This window comes from Choloepus didactylus, chromosome 8, assembly GCF_015220235.1.
Source record: "Choloepus didactylus isolate mChoDid1 chromosome 8, mChoDid1.pri, whole genome shotgun sequence".
NCBI lineage: Eukaryota > Metazoa > Chordata > Mammalia > Pilosa > Megalonychidae > Choloepus > Choloepus didactylus.
In genome coordinates this window covers 20,851,409-20,875,632 of record NC_051314.1, presented here as the reverse complement: position 1 = coordinate 20,875,632, position 24,224 = coordinate 20,851,409, and the positions used below count along the sequence as shown (strand labels likewise).

General features: G+C 46.1%; 1 protein-coding gene and 1 long non-coding RNA gene across 3 annotated transcripts in view; one reads left to right on the top strand and one right to left on the bottom strand.

The window, feature by feature from the left end:
• The window catches only part of SYN3 (synapsin III), a 467,769-nt gene that overhangs the window by 91,939 nt on the left and 351,606 nt on the right, over nt 1-24,224 (bottom strand). The window lies entirely within an intron of this gene.
• LOC119543113 lies at nt 4,724-7,491 on the top strand. The gene is made up of 3 exons (XR_005218527.1): nt 4,724-4,843; nt 5,411-5,534; nt 7,282-7,491. It is a non-coding gene; the product is annotated as an uncharacterized LOC119543113 (long non-coding RNA).

Sequence of the window (24,224 nt, the reverse complement as noted above, 5' to 3'; positions counted from 1 at the left end):
TGCCTGTGGTTGGAGCCCCTGATGTACTTCTCTATTATCACAATCCCTTCTCTCCTGCCTGAAGGTAACCATTATCTGAAATCTGAGTTTATTATTCCCTTGCATTTATCCATAGTTTTACTATTACATATGATGCCCTAAGCAATGCATGATATTACACATTGTTAAACTTTACATAACTGGTATCCCATGCAATCTTTTCCTCTACAATTTTTTTGCACATTATAATCGTGTTTCACTTACATTGATATGTATAGCTCTGGTTCATTTTACTGCTGCATAGTATTCCAGTCTATGAACTGATCACAATTTGTCTATTTCTGCTGCTGAATGTTTAGGTGGTTTCTATTTTTTCCAGTTATGAACAATAATATTGCATTCTTGGACATGACCTCCTATACCCATGTGGCAGAGTCTCTTTAGGGCACGTGGACAGGAGTGGAATTGCTGGGTCTGGGGAATGCTTGTCTTCAGCTTTGCTAGCTGTTGCCAAATTGCTCTCCAAAGTAGTTATACCAACTTATGCTCTCATTGGCAGGGATGAGCTCCCACCACATGGGTGTGAAAGATTTTAAAATTTTATCAATCTGAAGTGGAATCAGTGGGTGCATTTTTACCAAGTGGCTTTTACTCCCTGGCAGAACATCATACCCAGCTATCAGTCACAGACCCAGTTTCCCCAGCAGTCCAAGGACTCCCAATGTCACTACTGGAGTCTCATCTTCACCTCATTTTAAGGTAGGAGCTTGAGGTGAGAGGAAATGGGTGTGCACTCTCCTCCTCTCTACCACCCCTAGCCTGATCATTTCCCCACACAGTGATGGATTCTGGAAAGGGCCCATATGGATGTTGGAGTGTCAGAGACTCTGACACTCCATGTGTAATCTTGTGCTAGATATTCAACCTCAGTGAGGCTCAGTTATCTAATCTGCAATGAGGATGCTAATGCCTAGCTCTCAGGATTGCTGGGAGAAGAACAACTGAAACAAAGAATGAAAACTGCTTAACAGTGGTGGTTCAAAATCCAAAGTGTAAAGTAGAAGTGAGAAGCGGGAGCTAGCTCTGGCTTTCAGGAGACAGACAAAGGAAGGCTGAGTGTTTGAGGAGGGAGGGTGGCTCCAGCTTGGCTGGAATCTGATCATAGGGAGGCAGTGAAATGAAATCCAACAATAGAAAATCAGGAGACTGTACCAGAGTGAGTAATCAGAGGCAATTAAGAAGCTGGCGATTTTCATCTGAAAGAACCTTAGCAATAATCTTGATCCCCATGCTACCCGTGTTGTGGGAGGCGGAATTTCTAGGAATGGCCCCAAAACTGTCCTGTGCTAATCCTCCGGAGCATGTGGATGTGATGGGATATCACTTCCAAGACTGTGTTATGCTATATAGCACAGTTGACCTTAAGATAGGGGGATTATCCGGGTGCATCTAATCAAATCACAGAAGCCCTTTAAAGCAGAGAACATTTTCTGGCTAGTGACAGAAGAGGAAGTCAGAGAGATTCAAAGCGCAGTAAGACTGGACATACCACTGCTACTCCTCCTGAAGATGGAGGATGCCATGTGGGAGGGAATGCAGGCAGCTGCAAGGAGCTGATAGTCAGCAAGGAAATGGAGACCTCAGTCCTACAGCCCCAAAGAAGTGAATTCTTCCCATTACTAGAATGAGCTTGGAAGAGAGCTCCAAGGAGAACAGAGCTGACTGGCACCTTGGTTTCGGCCTGATGAAACCCTGCCTTGCCATCCCAGACTTCTGACCTACAGAACTGTGTGACAGTAGAGGGGTGCTCTTTTAAGCTGCTACGTATGTGCTCATTTGTTAGGGCAGCAATAGAAAATGAATGCACATGTCCTCATAGAAACTGAACCCAAAGAGCAAAGTGATTTTTTTTTTTTCGTGCCGCACAGTAGCAGAACCAGAAGTCAAGCTCATGTGTTTTGACTCTCAATCAAGCACGTGTTCTATCAAGGCACACTTCCCTGGGGGTCATAAACATATGTGGGGTGCAATAAATGTTTTCCCCTAATCATAATGATCAAAAAGTAATACCAAATCAAACCAATTCACTGGGCACTAATTGAAATGGAGTGACAATGATGTGGCTAGCTCTGGTTTTATGCTCTGCAGGCAACATAGAAGATTGAGACAAAATTTCTGCCCTCAGAAGGCTTGTCATCTGTTTGAAAAGATGGGCTGTGCAATGAAAGAGAACTAGGCAACGTGGTGGGCACGTCTGGTGTGGTTGGAGTCATGAGGGAGTAAGTCTCCATAGGAAAGGAAGGCCTGAGAAGGATTCTGAAGGACGAGTAGGGTGTGGGTGGATAGAAGGGAGGCACGGTCCCCCCAAGGCTGCTGAGTACTGTGGGCTTCCCATGGAGGGTGTTTAGATTCCTTATGGACCCCAAAGGCCACAAACCCATAGGAAGGAAAGATTTACTTTTGTTACACTTAATATGATTTATCTGCAATACAGCTGATTTGGAAACCATTTCTCAGTGGATTTATGTATTTGAACTGAATGCCCTTCTCCAGCTTTCTTTAAATGAAATTTGAGGGCTATCTTAAGTATCAGAAATAGTGAGAGGGGAAACTGTCTGGATTTGTGGGTCACAGAAAGGCAATCTAGAAAAATCTTAGAATTATTAAGAAAGACATTTCAAAGAAAATTTGTTGAAATAGTGACTTTTCCTGATACTAAAGGAAAGTTTCCTTTGACATTTTGGCCTTGACTTGTTGAAAACAGTATTCTTTTTTGAACCATGTGTCAGCCAGCAACACCAGCTCTGGGCTGGTACTGGGGAGAAGAAAGAGGCAATTTGGGGCCAGATTATCAGGGACTGTTCAAGTCAAAGGGAGGAGCTTGGGTTGCTCAGATGGGCTGTGGGGAAGTAGGACAGTTCTGGAACAGGACAGTAACCTGTCCTCTGTGGTCAGAAAGAACTGTTACAAAGAGAGACTGAAGGGCTGGAGACCACTTTAGAACTGATTACAACAAACAGGGGCCACTGGTTGCTCTTGGTCTGGAATTGGGATGGCAGAGAAAGTGGGGGCATCTCTGAGAGTTTTTCTTTTCCTTTTTCTTTTCATAAAGTGACAGATAAATGGAATGGTGAACTGTGGTGCATACATGCAATGGAATATTGAGCGGGGGCAAGAAGGAATGAAGTGAGGTATGCAACTAGGTGAATGGACCTTGAGGACAGTATGTCGAGTGCAAGAAGCTAGAATTGAAAAGACAAGCATTATAACACCTCACTAATATAGACTAGCTATGAAGTGCAAACTCTGAGAATTGAATCTGAGAGCATAGGTTATCAGGGGAAGGCTTATTGCAAAGGTTCCTAGTTTGTAAGCTCTTACAGCAGTCACATCTATTTATGAGTTGTAATGGTTATTTCTAAATTCTGAGATGATGAGCTGTTTGTGTATAACCTGGTCAGTCCCTGGAACTTTGGGTTTCTGTGTGACACCTGAGACTAAGAGCCAGAGTCTGGCAGCTATGAATGTCAGCATTACCCCATACAGCAAATGTTAAAGAGTCTGAAAAAGAGATCAGACTTTAATTAGAGATATTAACAAAATGGACTTGGTTGGGACTAAGGTAAACCAGACTAAAGGGAAAAGGATGATGTTGACTGTGTTTTAAAACTTCAGCTTCTGTGTGAGACCAAAGGAAGAGATGTTTATTTGGTGGAGAATCTATATTTTCTGTAGCATGCTATATAATGTTACTTGTATGGTCAATTTACTCAAACACCATTATTATATGGAAACTTGGCTAGGGGTTGAGAACTGATTGGTTTGTACAGGTTAGCATGAAACCCTGATATATCCTAGAGTAATTTGGGCAGAGAATAAAAAGTATTTGCAAAGCCCCCTTGAGGGACTGGGGAAACACTGGAGACATTAAACTTCTCCCCTTGGGGAATTCCTGATATTCTCACAAGCATTGGGGCCTACCTTTGTAGTATGTTAATTCCTCGATATTGGGGCTTGCCGTTATGAACCTTGGTACTGCAAAAGAGAGACTAAGCCTACTTATACCTGTGCCTTAGAGTCACCCCCAGAGAACCTCTTCCATTGCCCACATGTGGACTCTCTCTCTAAGCCAACACTGCAGGTAAACGCACTGCCCTCCCCCCTACGTGGGACATGACTCCCAGGGGTGTAAATCTCCCGGGCAATGTGGGCCATGACCCCCAGGGATGAGCCTTTACCTTGCATCACGGGATTGAGAAAGCCTTCTTAACCAAAAGAGGGGAGAGAAATGAAACAAAATAAAGTTTCAGTGGCTGAGAGATGTCAAATGGAGTTGTGAGGTCATTCTGGAGGTTATTCTTATGCACTATATGGATACCCTTTTTTAGTTTTTAGTGTATTGGGATAGCTAGAAATAAATACCTGAAACTGTTGAACTGCAACCCAGTAGCCTTGATTCTTGAAGACGATCGTGTAACAATATAGCTTCTATGGGATGACTGTGTGATTGTGAAAAATCTTGTGGCCCATACTCCCTTTATCCAGTGTATGGACAGATGAGTATAAAAAAGGGGACAAAAAGTAAATGAATAATGGGGAGGAGGGGAAGGAGTATGAGATGTTGTGGGTGTTCTTTTTCACTTTTATTTTTATTCTTATTTTTATTTCTTAGAGTAATGAAAATTTTCAAAAAATTGATTGTGGTGATGAATGCACAACTACATGATGAAACTGTGAACAACTGATTGTACCCTTTGGATGATTGTAGGTTATGTGAATATATCTCAATAAAATTGCATAAAAACAGCAGCAGCAGCAACAACAACAACAAAGAATAGTATTAAAATAACCATAGAAATTCAAGGTGAGTTTTATTCACAAATCAAATTGGTCCATATTACTTTATGCTTCTCATTTATTTGTCCAAGAGAAAACTCGATATTCTGCAATATTAGAAATAAAATTATTTTAAATTCTCTTCTCACTTAACATTCTATAGTAAGTGTTAGTATTTTGCCACAGATGTCTTTTTCCCCTTCTCCCACTCCTCTTTCCTAGCCCAGAGATAGTGTCACTTGCCTGGTGTGTGTGGTGTGCAGTCTTGCCCATTGCTTGCCATGCTCAATCTTTGCAAACATGTATACACATACATGGTTTAGGTTGATCTTTGTTTTTTCTAAGTGACTCTTTTCACTTAATATTACATCATGCCTCCCCACCACCCCCATCCATGTCAATAGATACAGACCTAACCCAATAATTTTAACAGCTCCTATCATAATATTCCACACCACACACATGCCTCAATTCTCCAGCCATTCTCGTATTAATGGACATTTGTGTTATTCTCTCTCTCTCTCTCTCAACTACAAACAAGACTTTCCAGAACATTTTGTAACATTTCCTTACAAACTCATGTTTTAATTCCCAGAGGCCAGAACAAAAGCTTTTCAAGGGTGGAATCAGCAGAGTTTGGAGAGCATCTGGTAGGTTCCTGGAGTCAATTGTTGGAGCTTGAAAAAAGAAAGTTGGGGACCATGGACTTGCCCCCCTGGGTGAGTCAACCATATTACCTGCCAGGCTAATGACTTTATTTACGGCATGTCTTGGTAGGGCCAGGAATGGCACTAGGCACTTTATATATGTTAGCATTCCAGAAATCAGAGGCAAGTAGTTTGCCCAAGGTCAGACAGTTAGGAAATGGTGGAACTGCTCCACTGCAGCCCATGTCTGCCTTCTCCCCATTATGCTCCTTTCCCTTCCCAGGCTGTTCAAAGTAGATTTCCAAGGCCATTCCCATTTCCACTCGTCTGCAACAAGCCAGCCCCTCCCGGAGCACAGGCAGGTCACGGAGGACAAAAAACATCTTGTCGGCTATTTTCTCTCTTCCCTTCCCAACAATAGCTTTATTTAGTTCCCCTGGGGATGGCTAGGGCTGCACCCGTCTCCCACGGGCGCCCTGTCCCGCTCACATGCCCCGGGTGCTGCAGAGTTCAGCACTGCCCAATGGCGTGCGAGGCCTGACGTCCGGTGACAAGGGGCAAACCAATTTTCAAAGCCAGAGATCCTCACCCTGATAAGGGCCCTATTCAAAACTATCCCAAGAAACCAAAGTAAGTGGGGACAGCCCAGTGCTTATTCTGGGCTGTTCTCTTGGGTGATTTGGAGTCAGAACAGCACAGGCCCTGAACGAAGCCGTACCAACACCATCTTCCATCTTCACGTCGTGGAATTTTGAGAACCAGAGTGTTAGAGTCATCCAATGTAGCTTCCCACTGAAGGAGGTGGTTCTGTCTGCATTCTTGACTCACTGGAGATTTAAATAAGTACAGTGTCTGGTCCCGGCTACATGACGGAGAAAGCAAGGCCTAGAAGAGTGTGCAGGAGGAAGTCAAGGACAGAAGAAGTCTGGGAAGTCTGGGAGCTGGGCCTCCATTCTAGCCTACATTGTCCCACCTGACCGAGCCTCTGCCCACCTCCTCTGTTTCATCCTGTGTTTCTCCCTCCTCCATACTCTGCCCACCAGTTGGGTCCCAGCCCCCTGGCCTTCAGTTCTTTATATGGACTATGCTCCCTCAAGCCACAGGACCTTTGCACATGCTGTTCTCATTCCATGAAGACCCTTCCAACACTCTTTTCTAGACCACTGCCTTCTACTACTGCAGGTTTCAGTTGAAAAGCTCTGTACCCAGAGAGCCCTCCCCTGGTCATCTGGCCTTTATTATTATCTTCACTCTTCATGCCCTGAACTCTCCCTTCATAGCACTAGCCACCATTTGTAGTCATGTATTTATTCCTTTATTGTCCCTCTCCCTGCTCCCCTGTGGGCACTCAAGGGCAGGGCCTTTGCCGGTTTGTTTACTGCCACCCATCACATAATAGACCCTCTGTGTACTGTATATCTGTCAAATGGATGTTAAACAGGTAGGAGATATAGGAGAGAATTTGCAGTATAAGGAGTTGATCATGTTGGTTCAAGTGCATGATTTGTTGCAGAAGCAGTGGGAATTAGGGCAGACAAATGGGGAGTGAGGAGCTCATGGGGGTCCCCAACACCAGCGGTAGGAGTTTGGACTGTTTTCCATGGGCATTGGGCAGCCATCGAGAGTTTGAGGGCAGAGGGGTAAACACATACAGGGCAGGTTTTAGGATGCTTCTCCTAGAGGCTGTGGTTACAAAATCTCCCATTTATTGAGCACTTATGGTGTGCCAGGCATCAGGCAAAACCATCTATTGCCTCACTTAATCCTTTGACTCTTCAAAGAGGTAATGCCTATTTTTATCCACATTTTATACATGAAGAAGTGACAGCAAGGAGAGGTGAAGTTTCCTGCCAAAGATGCCTCAGCTGGAGCGTGGAAGAGTTGGGGTTCATCCAAGATCCACCCCCCCTTGTCACCACACGGTGCTTCCTCAAGAGAATCATGCTAGAGACCAGTTGGGACAAGACCAGCTCTGAAATCACATTGGTGGGAGCAGCATCAGCTTTGGAGCCAGAAGGACTCACTTTCATATCCCAGCCCCGATATTTACAGCTGGGAGCCCTCGGGCAGGTCACTAGACAGTCTGTGCCTCAGCTTCCTCAGCCACAAAACAGGAAGATCACTTGAATTTCACCAGATTGATGGGAGGAATTGAGATTATAGATGTTGTTCCCATAAGTATCCGTCACTAAATGGTCATTGCAAGTGGAGAAAGGGAAATGGAATCAAGGGATCATAGGGCCTGGCACATAGTGGGACATCATTACATATGAGTTCCCATCCCCTTTACATTCATGATCTCCGCAGTGTGGTGACAGGGTGGGGAGACGGATGCCAAGGCTGACTGTCAGGACTCTAGGTGCAGAGAAGAGAGGGGAAAGGGGAAGGAAACATAACACCCAATTTGTGAGCAGGCAGTATGAGGAAGCCTTTGACAGAAATGGGGCAGCCCTGGAATGGGGCTTGTTAGAGGCATTTTACAAAGGTTCATTCGAAATAGAGAATGCAAACATCCCAGAAGCTGCTTAATAAACCTTGGTATGCAGTATCTGATAGGATCACCTTGGAATTTTAAGCACTGCACATAAAGATGCACAAGCCCTTATTTATATTTGGTCCTGTCTGGAGGCAGGAGAAGAGAGAAGATGACCTTTGAAAGTCCTTTCCAGTGTGAACCTACAAAATATCACCTGGACGACTGGAACATGTAAGAACAAAACATATCAAGAGAACATTCCTGCCCATGGCTTGCACGGCTCTGTGCTATCTGGCCCACGTACTACTTCTGATCCCATCTTGACCTCACACCTCCATCTACTTCTCCATCCCAGCCTCATTGATTTTTTCACGATGCTGGTCTTGACCCAGTTCTGTCTGGCCACAGAGCTTTTGCATGTGCAGCTCTCTTTGCCTGGGATGCTCTCCTTTCTCTTCATCTGGTCAACTCCTATCCATGCTTCAGAGTGCAGTTCAAATATCACTTCTCCATGAAGCTGGCCCTGACCTCCCTGCTTAGGTCTCACAGCCGGCCCACCTCTCTCTCTACCTCCTGGCACTTCTGCCATTTTAGATCTGTCTGTAGGACTGTCCGTCTCCCTCACTGGATTGCAAGCTCTGTGAGAAGCTGTGTAGACGTTGGTGTCTTCTGCTGCTCAGCATTGAACCTGGTGGTCTCTCCTGAATTAGAGACCTGCCTCCTGAACCCGATCCCCGGGTGGTCCCACAGGAATCTGCAACCCAACATTTCCAACTACCTCATGACCGTTCCAGGTCTGGTTCCCAGGAGGGACCCGCTGAATGTTTGCAGAGTGAGGTCTGTGGCCTCACTGCCCAGCATACCGCTCTCTGACCTCACAACCCCACCTCTGCACCCTCTTCATCGTTCATCGCCTCCTTCTACTTTTAGTGTGTCTTGGAAAAATACTGGTAGCATATTTAGAAAAATTAAACTAAACCTGCCCTAATGAAAAAAAAAAAGCCCATAACATTCCTTTCTCCTACATTTCCTGTTTCCTTGAGAAACGGAATAGTCAAAAATAAACAGACTGATAGGATGGCAATATTTGTCTACAAATATGCTTTTCGTGTTCTCGCTTGTGTGACTTTGATGGCATGGGAGGGGCTTGGGCTGCTGGCCAGTGTCCCACGGGACGCTCCTGGGTGATGCTCAAAATTCAGACAGCATCCTCAGTGACACTGGGCTTCTGGGAGCATCTGAGTGAACCTAAGTGCCAAGGACCTCTCTGAATCCCATGGATATGTGCAGCCACGGTGGGGCCTCAAATCCCCCAGGTTATCCATCATAATTTCCTTTGCTTGACAGCCTTGTTCCATCTCCATCTCTGGGTGGGGAAAAAAATCCCTTTTGCAAGTCAGATGATCTGGATATGGGAAATTTCTGTTCCTTAGTTAGTTCAGAAAAGAGCTAAACAATAATTGTACTACTTCAGCAACCTCATGTTTTTTTGTTTTGTTTTGTTTTGTTTTTTCTTTATTTTAGAGTCACACATGCAGTGCTTTAAAATGAATGGTAAATGTAAAATTTGTTTAAAAGTATTCTGGTTGGTATTTCATAGAACAAACTGCTTGCTTGGGGCCATAAGCAAAGGGAGATATTGCCTCTGGTTCTCTGGTTCAGGGAGAGTTTATTTGTGAAGTGTTATAGAATAAGGTCACCGAGAGCGCACAGGCTTTGAAGCCAGATGGACCTGTATTTAAATACTTCCTACCAGAGTACCCTTGGGCAAGTTTTTTAGCCCTTTGGGTCTCAGTTACTTTATCTGTAAATGGGAATAAGTATAGCAGCAATTAATGTTACCATGAAGATTTTCATTTGCATATAAAATACATGCCACATAGATCTGGATCCCAGCAGAAATTCTTTGGGGATAATTCAAACTAACATTCACTTAAAATCAATCCAGAGAAAACAAAATTACCACCTGATACAGTTATGGACACTATTTTTTGTTTGTTTGTTTGTTTTTAGGTTTTCCTTTTTCTGTTATTTATTGTAAAAATCTCCCTGAAAATTATTTATGAAATTATCATGAAATTGATGTGATGGATTGATCCCTTACAGCCAAAGTGACTCTGTGTATTTATTTTCCTGTGCAGAAATTTACTCCAAGTCTGATGATCCCAACTTGCCTGGTTTTTATCCTATAAATCTTGCAATATTTATTATTATGTAATACAGTGATACCCGACCTAACCATAGGTGGGGTGTTGGTGCCTGACTTTTTTTAAAAAATAGCTTTATTGAGATATAATTCTTATACTACAAAATTCACCTTTTTAAAGTGTATAAATCAGTGGTTTTTAATATCGTTACAGAGTTGTGAAACCATCACACTGTCTAATTTATCACCCTAAAAAGAAACCCTGTTGCATGAGCTGACATGCATTTATATCATTTGAGCCTCATGATAACCCTTGAGATCTGATAAGGGATGATACACAGAATCACAGAACTGATCAGTGGCAGGGCCAAGATTCCGTCCCAGCCCTGCCTCATCCTAGGGAAGTGAGAACAGTCACCATGTGGAGAGAGCACTATGCGGTGGACATACGCTCTTATAAAATAATAATTACCTTTGCTTTAAAAGGTTGGCCACCAAACAGCTGAAAACCCAGTTAATGTCACCCCACCAAACTAGAGCATTCCGCAAACCTCCTCTCCGTGCATCCAGGAAGGGTGGGGGTTCCTGAGATGTGCGCTCCCCCGTGGGGGAGCACAGGGTAAGAGCTGGAGCCATGGCAGCATTTCAGTGACATGAGACCTCTGCTGCAGGGTCTGCAGCTCAGGACAAGCAAGGAACTCTCCACATCTTTCATGGAGGGTAAACCTGCAAGCACCCCAACAGAGCGAGGGGCTTTGTGCCAAGAAGCTGAGGGGCCCCTTCAAGGGAGGAGTGTTTGCTACCACCTCATGCTAAAGGCCAATGTTAACTGTTTTACTGAGTGTAAACACAAGGCAGATTCTGCCACAGCCGCTGAATAGACACATCTCACTTTATCCTCACGGGAGCCCTGTCCTAGTGCTAGCATTACTCTTAATTCACAAATGAGAAAACTGAGACTGAATTCAATGACTTGCCCAAGGTCACACAGCCCAGGGTGGTCTGAGGCTTTGGGAGACTAGGTCATTGCCCCTCACACCTAATGTAGGGGAGGCCCAGGGACACAGAGGTGATGAAACGAAGACCTAGGCTCTGCCCTCAGGGGCTCCCAGGCTGGCAGGGGCAGCAGCTCCATAAATGAATGATTTCAACACATAGGTGTAAATGTTAAAGAGAACTATGAACAAAATACCAGAGAAGCAAAGAACAGTGGATGGCCATCTGCAGGTAGGGAAGGGGTATGGGTTGGAGGTGTTGTGACCAGGGGACATTTGCATTGGGCTTTGCTGGACAAGCAAGAGTTTGTGAGGCAGAGGAAACAGTGTTCCAGGCAGGAGTATGCATAAGGGAAAAGGCATAAAGGTGGGAATGTCCCTGGAGGACTCAGGAAAGATCAAGACCAACAGTGTGGGTGGAAGGTAGGTAGAGGGTGGTCCTGGGAGGGTGGGGTTGGCCAGGGCTGCACATTCCAGAAAGATCTTAAATGTGGACTTGTAAATACTCCCTCCAAATGAGGGTATACACACAGTCATTGTACTGAGTGTATGTTAGAAACGTTGGTTTGTTAAATGTATGAATTTAACCTGGACCACAAATTTGGTTATCCTGTTTTGGCATTTTTTAAACAAACCTGGAGCCTCAAACAAATAGACTCTGCAATTTTCAGAAATACATACTGAAGTATTTTCGGATGAAACTCTATAATGTCTTGGAGTTGCTTTAAAATAATTCATTGTGGGGTCGGGGTGCAGAGGTCACAAGATTGGGCATGTACTGAAGCTGGGTGTGGCTTCGTCACGCCATTCTCTTTGCTTTTGTGCAGATTTGAACATTTCCGTAATAAAAACATTTTAAGAAGGATGCTCTCTCTGAGTGTTCCTGGGGAGCCTCAGGATGTACATCCTGGGTGGGGGAGGATGAGTGATGGGGAAGGAAAGAACCCGGGGCTGAAGAGTAGACTGGAGCCAAGTTGTAAAAAGCCTCTACACTCTTCTGAGAGGTTTGGACTTAATCCCACACATGATGGGAAGCCCACTAAAGAATTAGCAGGAGAACGACAACCTCAGGTTCTCATTTGGGGAAGAATACTACTGGCTGATGTCTGGAAGATGGAGGGGGAACGTGTATATGCGTGTGTGGGGGGGGGGCTGGGGGTTCAGTTGGGGTCAGCCAGAAATTGATCTGCTTTCTCCCCTGTTCTGTCCCTGAGCTGGGCCTTGAGAGAGGACCCGAGTAAGGCAGTGGCCAAAGGAAGGGAAAGAGGGATCTCTTTGGACCCTGTACCCATAGCATGGCACTCTATTGTGATTACTTATCACAATAAGTAATTATTTATTGTGATAAGTTAATAAAGGTTGATGACTCTCTGTCTTTCTGGAAAACTCTTCACTGCAAGGTGGTATAGATAGAACACACCTATCTCCCTGCTTTATCTCCAGAGTTTGGCATGGTGCCCAGCAGTAAGTGTTGAGTGAATGAATGAAAGTATAGCACCGGGATATCCCTGATCATTAAATCTTGGATGAATGAATGAATAAATCCAACATAGTGCCTGACACAGAGTAGTCCCTCAATCAATGTCTGGGGCTTGAAATGAACTGATGTGAAATTGCAGGACATTGGGGCTCAAGAGGGGTGAGGGGGGTTCAGGTCTCCCCTTAGGGGAAAAGCAATTTCCTCGCTGCACAAGAGCTTCCAAAAAGGCAGTTGTTCGTAAACTGAAAAGGGATGGGAAAAAACAAACCAGGCACAAGGTTTGTCCATTAGTATGTCAGCCCTTGAAATTTGTTTCCATTTCTCCCTTGGCTCCTTGATGAGGGGCTTCCTCCATTTCAGATGGATGGTGGTTTTTCCCCTTCTAAAAAAAAGCTTCTGGATGCTTTTAAATTAGGCAAATGAGCAAGGGCAATGTTCATTTCTCCCCCTTTCATTTTGAAAATGTGTGGTGTGCCAAAAGACCTTTGGACGGAATGTTCAGAGGCTGCATAATAGAACAACGGAGGCTGCCAGCTCTTAAATCACTAACCAGACAGGACAACCACAGCCCCGGGACTTAGAGACCCCTGGGCCAGCACCCATGAGCTGAATCTCCAACAAGTGAAAAGGTGGCTCACAGCCCAAGGTCTCAGCAGAACAGGAAGCCCCAACCTTGAAGAGCTGGAAGTTCAGAGTGGGTCACAGCTCCTTGAGCTCACTTCTCTAAGAGTTGCTTAGTGATGGAAGAAAATTGGGGCACCCTCTGTAAAAGAGTGGACCCAACACCAGTACTTCCTTTCTGGACTTCGTTTACCCATTGGTAAAGTGGGTCTAAGCTGAAGGACTGAAAAAGAATAGAAAGGCTCTCAGGGTAGATGTCTACCTACCATCTCCTGTCTGCGGGTCCCCTCTCTATGGAGTCTGTGAGGTCTAGAGCTTTGATGTTTAAACTGTGTTTCCTGTACCGGCACAATCAGCATCACCTGGGCACTTGTTAGGAAAGTAGAATCTCGGGCCCCGCCTCAGACCTGATCAAACTCCCCACTTTAACAGGATGCCCAGGTGATCTGTGTACATGTTAAAGTTGGAGAAGCAAAAGTTATAGTTTGAGAAGTCTACCTAGCCATGTGATCTTGGCTAAGTCACTTTACTCTGGACTTTATTCATTTATGAAATGAAAGGGATTAATTTAAATGGCTTCTAGATCTGAAGTCCTATAAAGTTCAAGGCCTGCTAATAAATACCAGCTTTTGATCCCACAAAGTAGGTAAGTGTTCCATCCCTGTTCTAAAACAATGAACAAACACATGTTCTTTGGCAGTCACTGGGCTGGGCTCTGTTGGGGTGATGTGGGGGTGTAAGTGTGACCTTGTATCTTGGAGTTTCTAAGAGAGCTCTAATTGAAAATATTGTGGCCCACTATCAGCCCTTAAAGCCCAAATTTTGGTTTGGAAAATACAGTCTCCAGGAGCATTAGATACACTCCCAACCCATGGCAGACTGATTGCATTGATGGCTCCAATTAATGGCTTACCTGTGTCCATGCCCTTTAAAATGTGACTTTGCAGCTCCACCCATCATGAGGCGTTTCCTCATCCCTTGAATCTGGGCTGGCCTTGTGATTTTCTTTGGCCAAGAAAATGCAACAGAAATGATGCAAGAAAATGCAACAGAAATGATATTGTGCCAGTTTTGAGCTCAGGCCTCAAGAGGCCTTGAATGCTCCTGGTCGCTCTTGGAACCCTGCCATGACCACGTGAACGAATCTTGGTTACCCTGCTGGAAGATGAAAGACCATGTGGAGGAGAGCCCAATCCTCCCAGTCCAGGACATCCAGGATGGCCTATTGCCAGCCAAGTCCCCAGCACAGGAGACAACCCAGCCAAGATCAGCAGAGCCACCCACACAACTAGAGTTGATGAAAGACCATGAATGAGTCCAGCTGAGACCAGAAGAACCATTCAGCTGACTCACAGACTTGTGAGCAGCAATACATTCTTTTCATTTTAAACTACTGGGTTTCAGAATGATTTGTTACGCGGCATTAGCTAGCAGTACCAACTGATGTTTAAGACCGTTAAAGGTCTTAAATCTGGTTGGAAACCAATCAAGAACTTCTAAGATTGCCTCCAGTACTACAATTCTATGGTTCTTTAGAAAAAGATAATTGTATTATCCCACGAAAGAGTTCTATTTTAGTCAGGGCGCTAAAATCAAATGCCCATAAGGGATTTTGAGGGAAGAGGGACTAATGCACTGCAAAATCTTTTTTTTTTTTTTCATATGAATCATGTAAGGACTATTTTTAATTACTACAAAGAAGTCTTGTGGTTTCTGTTTGAAGGTCCTCTCAGTTTATCTTTTGTTTCTCCATTTTTTTATAGAGACATAGAAAATAAGGCATTTTCCCCTTTTCTTCTAACGATAAAGTCAACTGAAACACAGTCTCAGTGTGAGGGTACAATAGGGAATGGTGGTGACTGGGGCAAATGAGGAGCTTATGACCCATCTAGGTGGGCTGATTGTTGTCTTAAAAGACTGAGGTCCCAAAGTTGCCAGATCTTACCAGTTTTCAAGAGAATCTGGAAATCTACATTTATTTATATGAACTTACCCAACTTTTGAACTTTGACTCAACTTGTTTTAAAACCCTCCATCCTCCAAACAAAACAATTTTGCCAGCTGAAGTTGGTCAACAGAGATTCTTGGTGTGAACTGCTAATGTTGAAGGATTTGGGAGTTAAGGAAAACACAGCCAAGCAGAGCTTTTACTCCAAATCCACCCATACTCCCTTGGGCGCAGCAGGAGTCAGAGAAGCCTCCTTTTGTTATGCTCCTTATGTTAAGGGGCCTCTGTAAATGATGGGTGCACAGCTGCTCTAGAAAGGTGAGGCTGGACAGAACTGTCCAGAGGGCCAGGTAAGGCTGGGCCCTCGTTACCTTGGTCTCTTTTAGCCTCTTTCTTAGGGCCTCCTTCACCTGGGACTTCAGGATCTCTTTACCCCAGTTATTTCAGGATGGAAGCAGGAACTCATTCACACTAAGCTGAAAATGATTTTCCCCAATTGTAACTCTTGTCAGACATCTTAAAGGGAATCAATTATTTCTCTAAAAGACTTGGAGCTTTAATAGGAAAGTCTCAGCCCATGGGTAGGACACAGTGCATTCAGCGCAGTGCAGGTTTCTCAGCCTGAAGGGAGCGCTGCCTTTTCTAAATTGTCCCCAGGAGGGGGTGGTTGCCTTTTCCTTAATGCACAAAAATTCTCCTTCTGTGCTTATCTCTACTCAGGAGAGGAGGAAAGATTTATGGGGGAGGACAAAAGGGCTGGCAGGATCTACTAGGGGCCAACACTGGGCGAGCCCTGCCAGCAGGACTTTCGTGTTTATTTCCTCATTTATTCCGACTCTGCAAGTTAGGCATTATTGTGGCCATTTTGCAGATGCGGAAACTGAGGCTCGAGGAGTTTAAAAACCCAGCTAAGGCATAACCAAGCAGGTATCCCGACTCAGATCCATGTCACCATCCTGGTGCCCAGGTGAGAGCTGCCAGGTCCAGGCAAGTGGGGCTGGGGGTGGAGACAGGTAGCTGGGAGTCCTGAAGGAAGATTCACCTTCTCCTGCCCGAACTTGGCACCGCATTGCCTTTTGGGTGGTGTAAGCTCTGTAAGTACAGGCTGGAGGCAGACGGAACTGAACCCTTCAAAAAGGGCCTGTTTGCTCGCAGACTGCACAGCTGGGGTGGATTAGTCCAGCTTTGTAAATAGCTTTTGAAAATCATCAGGCTGGAAAGGGGCTATTGGTCCTGGAGAATGCAGCAGGGCCCCACCCACACTCACCAGTGTCCACTGGCCTGTCTCCCCATCCCTGGCCTCTCATTTTCATGGTCCAGCTCCATCTCCTTCTCTGGCCCTGAATCAATAAAATCTCTTTGCAGTGTTCTTCTAGCCTCCATCCCCCCCGCTCTGTGGATTGAATCGTGGACCCCAGTTTGGACATGTTCTTGGTCTTGGTCTGCATTCTGGTGGGTGTGGACCCATTATAAATAGGATCTCTTCAAGATGTTACTTCAGTTAAGGGATGGCCCCCTTGAATCAGGTTGGATTTTAATCTAGATGACTGGAGTCTTTTAGAAGCAGAGTGAAAGTCAGACGGAGAGAGAAGCCACTGGAAAAGCAAGAAGGTGGAAGTCAACAGAAGCAGAAGAGAAAGGAGAAGATGCCACCATGTGCATTGCCATGGGACAGAAAAGCCAAGGAACCCCAAAGATTGCCACCAGCCAGGAGATACCAACCCCAGCAGGAAGCCTGCCTTCCAGCCTCTGAAACCCTGAGCCAATAAATTCCTGCTGTTACGCCAAACCATTGTATGACATTTGTTTTAATAGCTGGGAAAGTAGACCACCACCTCTATCAAACTCGTGCAAACTGGAAGGAGAGGAAGAGAGGGGGAAATTCCAACTGCCTGGATTTCCTTTTGCTTCCTGCCTCATTCTGGGGGTGCCTACCTTTATTAATTTGAGGTCTGAGCTGTGAGGAAGCAGGGGTTGCATTTGGGGCTGATTAGTGAATTCCAGTGCTCCTTCATTCCTGAGGGGCAGCTGAGAGGGGTGCCCAGGGGTGGCCTCAGAGGAGGACAGCTGGATTGTGTTTTCTCACAGCCACAATTTGGTTAACATTCCAGAAAGTCAAAGCTGGGAGGCACTTACAGATCAGCACGTCCGAAAGGCTCTGACCTTGGGCTCTGTCTCTGGGCTGCAGGGGCCTGCGGACCTCCAGAAATTGGATGCAAAATTGTTCCTGTGTATGGGTGAGGAATTGACTTTTTGCAGGGAGAAGCTCTGTGGGCATCTTTTGTTTCTTCAAGGGATAGATACACTCCCCCTAAAAGTTAACAACATTGGCATTTTGTCATTTATCTTGTATTTTTTCATAAGAGGGGCAACTGAGACCCAGAGAGCAGAAGTGATGTGCTCAAAGTCAAGGCCATTGAAATGGTTGAGTCCAGGTTAGAACCCAGCATGAGGGTAGCTTAGGGTTAGAGGTTGCAGAGGTGTGTTCTTCCTGAGCACATTTTTCCCAAGCGTGGTCTTTTCAACAGTGTTTGACACAATAGGTTGACCAGATAGTTGTTAGGAATATGATTAAAGACTTCAGTGGAAGAAGTTCAAAGATAGTGAACAAGGGGGAGAAGGCAAAGGCTGTCAAAGGACAGAGGCTTTTAAATATGTTACAGACATCTGCACCAATAAATGGCAGTCCTCCCACAGCCCCAGTCTGTCTGCCCGGCCCTGCCACCAAGCCCCACTGGTCAACCCAGATGTGCCCCTCTGTGTCCCTCAAATCCAGGCATGGACAGCTCCCAATTCATTTGCTTTCCTCCTTGTCATTCACTCAGCCAATATCACTGATTTCTTAACTCCGTACTGGGGACACAGTGGGGAACAAGGCCCCTGCCTTCATGGGGGTTACTCAAACTGAGAAGACTGGTGACATCTTTATAGTAAGAAGAAGAGGACTCAGATCTGGGGAGGAGTGGCAGAACTCTGTCAGAAAAAGGCCTCTCCTTGAGTTAGGAGGTTGCCACCTATTTCCCCAAGAGAGGGTTCTGTCCGGAAGGGATGACACTAATGCTCCTTTGTTTCTGAGTCGACGTTCTTCATCTCGACAGGGTCCCCGAGGTTTTTGTGACTCCAAGGACACTGCGGCTTCCCAGCTCATAACAAATGATGCATATGAGCATGCCAGCCCTTTCTTTCTATGAGGCAATCCTCGGCGGCCCTTGCCAAGATAAACTGTTTGGCCTTCTGCCTTGCAAGCTGATCCTTGTCTGAGTCCGATTATTGCTTTTCTGAAACACAGGGACAATGACATCACTGCTCTCTCCCTGGTTTGGGGATTTGATGGTCAGCATGAAGTCAGGGTTTGGAAAGGCGCCTGCTCTTTGCCAATGCCCAGGAAGCCTGGGTGGGGGCCCTGGAGGGAAGCAAGCTTGTGGGAGAGGGGTGGGCTCTGTGAGGTCCCCAGAGGCTGGGAGGGGGTTCATTTTCTAATCCGTTGCCCACATCTGGTTCTGCCTTATTGCACACAGGAAGGGCAGCATTCGGACGAGGGCTGAGCTGATATTCAGTGGACAGACACCATCTGGCTATGCCAGTTGTTAAAATATTGGAATACTTGCATTTCCTTCGGCAATCATTTGCTGGGGTGCCTTCCTGTCACCCCAGCTTCCTTGGCCTCTCCCCTGGATCCACTCCCCAGAATTCCTACCACCCAGCACTTCCAGGGTCCTGTCCGACAGCCGTTTGATTGCTGATGCCTGTGCTGGGAAATAGTTTGGCTATTACTCCGGGAGGAGGGGCAGGGCTGGGAGGACTCTGGCTGGCTCTTTGTTGGCAGGGCACCTGTGGGGAGGTACCACCATGTGAGATGGGGCAAAGCCTGCTTCTTAGGCTCCCAGGCCTGCTAGCAAGAATCCCCTCCTGCCACTGTCACCCCATCCTTGCATAATCAGGGGTGAATACTTCCTCCATGCCAGAAGCTGGAAGGCACCTGTTCCGGTTTGCTAATGCTGCCCTTTTGCAAAACACCAGAAATGGATTGGCTTTTATAGAGGGGGTTTATTTGGTTAAACAGTCACAGTCTTAAGGCCATAAAGTGTCCAAGGTAATGCATCAACAATCGGGTACCTTCACTGGAGGATGGCCAATGGCATCCGGAAAACCTCTGTTAGCTGGGAAGGCACGTGGCTAGTGTCTGCTCCAAAGTTCTGGTTTCAAAATGGCTTTCTCCCAGGACGTTCCTCTCTAGACTGCTCCTCTTCAAAATGTCACTCTCAGTTGCTCTTAGGGTGTTTGTTCTCTCCTAGTTTTTCCAGAACAAAAGTCTGCTTTCAATGTCTGTCTTCAAAATGCCTCTGTAAGTTGCAGCTCCTCTCTCAGCTCCTTTGCATTCTTCAAAGTGTCCCTCTTAGCTGTAGCAAGCTTGCTCCTTCTGTCTGAGCTTATATAGTGCTCCAGTAAACTAATCAAGGCCCATGCTTGAATGGGCAGGGACACACTCAGTGGAAATTATCTAATCAGAGTTATCACCTACAGTTGGGTGGGTCGCATCTCCATGGAAACACTCAAAGAATTACAATCTAATCAACACTAAAACATCGCCCATACAAGACTACATCAAAGGTAATGGCGTTTCGGGGACATAATACATTCAAACTAGCACAGCACCTCAGAGAGGTTCTGGTCCAGCCCACTCACTGTACAGAGGAAAACCTGCAGCTTGGAGAGAGGAAGTGACTTGCTCAAGGTCATGTGCAAGCTGATGTCTGAACTGAGCTTTCCGACTTTCCTCTGGGTCATGATACCCAAGGCGAGCAAAGGTCTTGGCTTCAAAGACCATGAAGACATTCCAGACATTCTCCTGCCCCCTCATCGGCTGCCTTTCTGCACCCACAGTCTGTTTGCGGGAATAGCTGACATTTCTCTAGTTTGAGGGGATTTGAGAGTCCATCTCAGCAGGGTGCTATCACAACTGCAGTTTCACGTTACTCAGCAACCTGGCACATACCTAAGCAAAGGTCTCAAACTGGTGACCCAGGGGCCGAACGTGGGGGGCAGACTGATTTCACTGGTTCCCCCAATGTGGCTGAAGATTATTTCTTTTTAACTGCTAGGTTGCCAACCTTTATAAAGTGGGAGATTTCATATGGGGATTTTCTTGAATGATTTTGTTAGATCTGGCTGCCCGAGTGCCCACATTTCTGCAGAGCAAGGCCAGCACCTTTAGATGCAGCATGAACCCCAGTTTGCCACCACCTGCCCCCTTCTTCCTGGCTGGCTTTGCTCATCTGCTGGCCCCTCTAGAAATTCCAGTTTGCCGTCCCTGGTCCGGAGTCTTATTACTACATGACATTGCCTGGCCTTTCATTTCTGGGAAAAGTCATCTTTGTCTTCCTCTCCATTGTCATTCTCTCCAAGTTCAAGTCCTTTAGGGTAAGCTCAGGGCCTGAGGTTTTCTCAGGGTCAGTCGCTGGTTGACTGTTGGCTGTGATTTCTGCGGGTCCTTCCTTCTTCTCTGCCTACCTCCTCCTCAAACCATGCCTTCTCTCCAACCAGGATCCCAACTGCTAACATCCCACGCCACGACCTGCCTCCAGTCCACTGAATTCTACAGACATTTGCTGAACACCTGCGATCGCTACTTGATGGGAATTTGCTCATGAGAGAGACACATTTTCTGATTTTCAGCTTTAAGGACCTCAGTCACTTTGTGGGGAATAGACAAAGACACTGGTGTCTAAAAGTCAAGGTCAAATATGATGTGTCATATGAGGTTTCTAAAAAGACTTTTCAATCTGGAAGAGTTTTGCCATGAATTTAGAGATACCCAGTTCAAACCCCTCATATTACAAGAGAGGAAACTGAGAAGCCCCAAATGGGAAGAGGTGCTCTTAAATCCCAGGGGGCAAAGTGGGTCTCTTTCATCCTTTTATCTTGTTGAACACATGGTAGGTATTTAGTAACTGTGTATTAAAATGATTGAAATGTTGATTCCTGCCTAGAACAGACACGGTGTAATGGGTCAGTTCTGGGACACCTGGCTGGTAGGTAATCATCTCCACGCTAAAGTGTGGAACCACCTCCCCAACTTCTCTTCTCCCCTTCCCCCATGGAGTGCTCCTCTTTGGAGGAAGCCCCCAAATGGTGCTCCTTTGCACTTAAATAGACTCCTGGTCCCCATGCACCGCTCATAGGTGGCTGAGGAGTTGGGGTGCCCATGAGCTGCTTGGCTCCCCCTCTCTGCCCACCCTCCTCCCAGGCTAGTTATGTAAGCGGGCGGTGGCAGTGGGACGGCTGGCGGCTTCCTGCCCAGTGGCAGGGCCGGGCATCCGAGCTGGCACTGTTCACGTTCACCGCTCACCGCAGCATTCTGAGCATTTGGGAACACAGGAAGGGCTGCGTTGTTTAAGCTCCCTTTGTTTTCAAGGAGGGTCTGGAGCCCAGGGGAGGAGAAAAACAAAACCAGGAAAACAGATGACTTGCCTTGCAAAGACAGGGTGTACATTTGCTGCAGCTTCTGTGGGTCCAAATGCACCCCGGCCCCATATACATTTGCACACTTATACACACACACACACACACACACACACACACCCCTTTACTTACGCCGTCCGTTGGCACCCAGAGATACACACACACATTGCCAGACAGACCTCCCAGAAGCTGAGACCTCTTTCTATGCAGTCCCCGCCCAAACTTAACAACAGAAGGAAATCCACACTTGCAGGTGGGGAGATACAAACACACACACACTCAGAAATACGGAGATGCCTGTGCACAGAGATATACTCAGACATCCGGACACACCCCACAGAGCCCTCCAGACATGTAGACACACAGACACACTTGCAATCCCAAAACACCAATTCTCATAGCAAGGTTCACAGATTGAACCCACTCATGCACATGCACACACACATCCCATACACCTGCAGAAACGCAGAGGAATATTTTCTGAGGGGGTCTGGGGGGTAAGCTGGCCCCCCAGGAACCTCTGCATCTTTGAAGGAGACCCTAGCTCTCCTGCCCACGTGGTCCCCGGCCTTCCAGGGAGAGTGGGCAGGGAGATAACATTTCCGAAAGCGCCCAGGAGTGGATGGGGCGGCAAGTCCTTTCTGGGTTTCCTCTTCTCCCTGTGGTGTTTGTGTTTCTAAAAGGTTCCTCTTCGTGTCCTCATTGAATTTACAAGTTTGAATTCTTCTTTCACTAAGTAAACTGATTACGATTAAGGAGCAGTGAGGGGAGAAGGAGGGAGAGTCCCCAGGAGGCAGCAGCTGGGGCTGGTACTAGTCGTCATTTATTTCATCAGCTCTGCCTAGGGGTTTCTGTATATTTCCAAGTCACTGCAGATAAAGAGCAGCCCAAAAGAGGCTGGAGAAAAGAGTTCTGAAGAGAAGACCTTCAGGGCCCTCCACTATTCCTCTGACAACAAAATGAGAAAGGAAGACGGAAAGTCACTGAAATCTTTAGTTAGGAGCTGGGAGGTCCCCAGTTCTCCCCACTATAACTTTTGCTGTTTGCTAGGAGAGCTTCCTCTGGTGTGCTTTCAGTCTCCCTAAGTGAAACGGTCAAGTGGGGGCCTTTTCTCTGGAGGAAGAAACGCCTTCCTCCCTGAGGAGAGGCCCAGATGAGCTGTGAGCTCCTAGGGAGAGAATGAGCAGGACCCCCAAACCTGGGGAGTGCCGAGTTGCTCGGCCTGTTAGAGAAGCTGGAGCTCTCTTCTGAGAGTGATTAAGGAGCCTGGAGCCTGGGAGATAGAAGGCGGAGACCCCAGGAAACAACCCTTTCCACTGAGCTTTCCAAATGTTTGCTGAAAGCCAGTACACTCAGGAACGGCTTAGGGTTTGAGTTATGGCTTTGGGTCTATGACAGCAGAAGAGCTGCACTGGAGGGAAGAGGGAGGCTTCCCGAGCTTCCATGAATTTGCATAAATCTTCAGAGAGTTTGTGAAATGGCTGAAGGTGCAAGAAAATTATATGTAGATTTCAGAGATGGAAGGGGGGAGGCCCAGCTGACATCTGGGTAGCATGTGTACAATCATTTGCAAACTCTAAAGCAATATATAATGCAAAGAATACATTTGCTCTCCCTGTCACAATAGACACAAAACTCATCATCAAAATGCTTGTGTCAAGTTGTCGATAATTATGAGCAAAACTGGGGAAGAGGCTTAAAAGGGCTGCCTCTCGGGGCCACATCCCTGGGACAGGCAGCTCCGGCTTTCTTGGGCAGGGGTGCAATGTGGTGTGGGGGTTGGAGGGCAGGAGTCTGCTTCTTCCTCCAGTACCCACAGCCCCTAATGGCCTGGCCCCAAATACCTCCCAGTGCTTTCACTATCTTTTCTATCATCCCAGGTTTATTTAAACACTTTATAAATATTTTTTCTTTATTGTTTGCTGAAGTCACTCCCTGGGAGCGTCTGTTGCAATATTCCCGCTTGTCCAGCATCCTGGTTCAAAGTATCTTTTTGCATGATCTCCTGCAAAGCTCCCCAAATCATTATGGGGCTGCTGACCGGGAGATGGAGGCCACATCACATCGTGGGGTGCTTAGGGGCACTCGCCTCAGGAACAAATTTTAAGTAACCAAAACTCAGTAACCAAAAAATATTTTAGTGTGCTATTTTAAAAAATAAAAATTCATGCAAATCAATGCATGATGCACAAGATAGCAACATTTTAGATAAGGGCAAGATCCATCCCTGCACTTGCACAATTCTGTGTCACCTGCCTCACCCTTGTCCTTGGCCATGTCTAGATTTGAGTCTCGGCTCTGACTCTCATTAGCTGGGGCACACTTTTTTTTTTAATTAAAAAATTGATGTATAGTTTACATACAGTAAACACATGCATCTAAAGAGTACAACTCAATAAATATTTATATGTGTGTACAGCTGTGCGATCACTACTAACTCAGGATATAGAACATTTCTATTACTCCAGAAAGTTCTCTCTTAGGATATCCTTTCCTGCTTAAAACCCTTCGTCTTAGTTTGCCAGGACTGCTATGACAAATGCCATGCAACAGTTGGCTTAAACAATGGGAATTTATTGTCTAACATTCTGGAGGCTTGAAGTCCAAAGTCAAGGTGTCAGCAGCTCATGCCTT